Source organism: Sinocyclocheilus rhinocerous, unplaced genomic scaffold (assembly GCF_001515625.1).
Source record: "Sinocyclocheilus rhinocerous isolate Xijiao unplaced genomic scaffold, SAMN03320098_v1.1 scaffold311, whole genome shotgun sequence".
NCBI lineage: Eukaryota > Metazoa > Chordata > Actinopteri > Cypriniformes > Cyprinidae > Sinocyclocheilus > Sinocyclocheilus rhinocerous.
The window spans coordinates 1,116,785-1,120,292 of record NW_015623669.1 but is presented as its reverse complement, the minus strand read 5'-3'; positions in this window follow the sequence as shown (position 1 = coordinate 1,120,292).

The window sequence follows — 3,508 nt, the reverse complement described above, 5'->3', positions numbered from 1 at the left end:
TGAATATGCAATATAGCGCATATATTTATCTAAAAGCAATTCTTTATAGGTTTTTTTTTCTTTATGAGCTTATGGATGCTGAATGGTTATTCTGAGGTAAATGTATTGTTACGTGGAATTCTTTACAAGCTTTAAACGTTTCCCGCAGTTTGAAACACTGAATGAGCGATTACAATGAGACATTTCAGTAAGTTGTACTGTATCTTATGTCCATTCATGTGTATTTCGTATAATAGTAAAGAGAAAGATATGACGGGTTCACGTGCCACTTGAACAGAGGCGCTAAAGCGATCGCTTATGCCGCATTAAATAGCGCCAAAACGGTAAGCTACTAATTGTTTGAATTTCGTTATGAATTTGGCAGAATTTTAAAGCTGATACTTTGTTTATTAAAAGGTAACAGAGCACAAAGCTTATTGCGATTAAGCAAACTACAAATAATATGAGGTAACGCATTAACAGAACAGCATATAGCCTAGCCTATAGACTAAAGACCTTGATAACAAGAAGAAGCCATATTAGTATCGATTGTACGAATTGTTAATGTCCACACAGCTGACAGGCTTTACCTGTTCATGGGGTTCAGGGACAACCTCCTTGGCCATGACAGGCAGAGATTTCAGGGACAGCCTTTTTAGCCGTGACAGTACTGGCAGAGGGTTTACGTGTAACCACTGTGGTCACAACAGGACAGACAGGAAACTCACAGGTTGGCGCCAACACAGGTCTGAGCTCTAGGGCTTGAGCGGGCTCTGGAGTGGATTCATAGACTGGAAAGCTGTGTGCAGCCCAAAAACACATAATGGCCATCGCCATAACAGGGAGTGCGACTGACAGTGGGACCACCTCAGAGACCCTCAGACTGGGCACCACCGCAGAGATGCTAGCTGCTTGCACAGATACAAGCAGTATGTCCTCCAAACTGGAAGCCAGTCTCATATGCCTAGGAATCACCCTTGGCGTTCAAGAGGGCTGGAGGCTCTGGCGTGGCAGCCATGATGGGTCGAGGCTCTGAAGTGGCAGCCATGACATGACGAGGCTGTGGGCTGCATTCCAGTTCATTTTTTATGCCCTTCACTTGCTTACTTCCCTCCGTCTCGTTTGCTTGGTTGTACATCATTGATTACATTGCATGAGTGCCCACTACTGGCACTACATGGACATAAACTCACCAACAGTGGTACACAAACAAAGCTAGACCAGGGACAATGAAACATGAGGGCTATTTATATCAAACAAAGGGGTCACAAGATACAATCCAACCAATGAGACTGTGACACATGCAACAAAGGAACCAATGAGAACAAGCCACTAAAACAAAAGGACCACATGGCAGGATCACATGACAGGGTCAGGGCAGTGGCGGATTAAGACTCTTTGGTCCTCCTGGGCAATGACACCTAGAGTGCCCTTTAATCACATAGTGTTTCTAATGCTAAAATATTAGCATTAGAAACACCAAAAGCAAATATTTGGGAACAACTAGAAACTATTTGGAAGTCAATAACAACAGAGACTGTGGAAAAGTGCATAAAAACAATGCCAGCAAGAATGCAAGCTGTTATCAAGGCCAAAGCAGGCCATGCAAGTTTTTTTGGTTATTATGTGTGAATAAAGTCTATAGTTGTTTCTGTTTGTTATTTGCCTATAAATGACAATACAATTTTTAGTTTTAAACAGGTGGTCTAATAAATTTAAGTACTGTATATAACTACATAGTTTTGTGAGGATTTGAACTGAAAATAAAACTTACAAACTCACTAGTTTACACTCTGCCCCTTTCTTGATTGCCAACGGCTGCAATGTACAAAGTGAAAGCGCAAGGCTGACGCTCCGTAGCGGATTCACACATCCATGAGCGAGGCAGTTTCACTTCAGCTGAAGAGATGCAAGTTGCGTGACACCGCACAACATGCTCCTAGAATCTGTTTGAGTAATATATAGGAGTCGAAACGAAAATGCACGGGTTTACGCAGTATGTGTGAATCCGGCGATAGATCGTGCATCCACTGATTCACACAGGAGAAAATAAAAAAACTTTCAACAAAACATGCTAGGGAACCTGTTCTGATGAGAGTGTATATATAGGTCATAGACGGACGTTTGATTATGCATTGCTTGTCTTACCAGAAAAAAATTATTTGCGTGGTGCACTTGCCCAATTGCCCATATGGTTAATCTGCCTATGGGTCAGGGAAACACATGGCAAGGCAGGAACCAAAACAAGAAAATACAAAATTATAGACAAGAAAACCTAAACAAGAAACAAACCCCAAAAACCAGCGTGACAAGCAAGTAAAACACACCTTGGCAAATCTCACACAGAAATGTCAGTATAGCCAATCTTAAGATTTTAATATGATTTGTATTTTTGTTTTTTACAGGTTGAACAAATCTTTAATATTTTCGTTGGTGGGTGGTTACTTTTATTTTTAGTTGCCATAGGCCGCCAAGTGTTTGTACTGTCATTTGATTGACATACTATATGATTCACAGCTCATTTTGAAATATTAATACCTACATCTGGACAAGAACACTTTATTTTCTCTGGTTAAAACTGGGTTGTGTATTACATGTCATCATTTCCACCAGACAGTAAGACTGAAACTTAACTAGAGGAAAACTTTGCTGTGAGGTGAAATGCAGGAATGCGAAATGCAGGAAAATGCGAAACCAAAAGATAATGATTTGCTCTGACAAGCGTTTTTTCAAGAAACACAAAAGCAAACTCCGAAGAACAATAAAGATAAGAGTCATATGAAGACAAATCTGATGAAATTTGCCCTGGTGTCACCAAACAGGCAGACACTGAGCATTCATCCACAACATCCTTCTATTGTTCATGTACTTAAAAAAACAAAAACATAACTCAAGGTCAAACAAAGACACATCTGAGGTCTCAGAACCCTCATTTAATGACTACACAGCTGAATTTAAAAGAAGCTAGTCCATGACATCTATTAATATTTCAAACTAGATGGTAGATATGCTGTTTAGTCCATGCATGTGACATTCCCAAAGGCAGATTCCATTTTCAAAGAAGCGTTCCAGGAAAATATCAAGGAAAGGTTTAGCCAAATCATTTTAAAATGAATAAAACATAACATTTACATTCTCTTTCCCTTAAGGCAGCTGCATTCATGAAAGGGTTAGATAGTAGATAACCTCAGTCAGTCATTCCTGGCTTTTGATCAGGTCAGAGATCTCATCACCAGTTTATTGTTGGTCATATCACCAGTTCAAGTATTGTTGAGAGTAATTTGTTAGTTGTGAATGAGCAGTAAGCTGTACATACTAATGTAGTAAAAAACGGTTGGGTTCAAAGTCAATGTAAAGAACCAAATGTGTCTTTTGTTTGCAAACTGATAACTTCAGTGCCCCAGATCAGTTTGTCCTTAGATCAGGCACACATGCAAGACATATGATCTGCTCATCTCATGCTCAGAAGTGCTTAACACAGCAGTTTGTGTCCTATTCATTTGCAAAACTGAAAATGAATGCTGCAGAA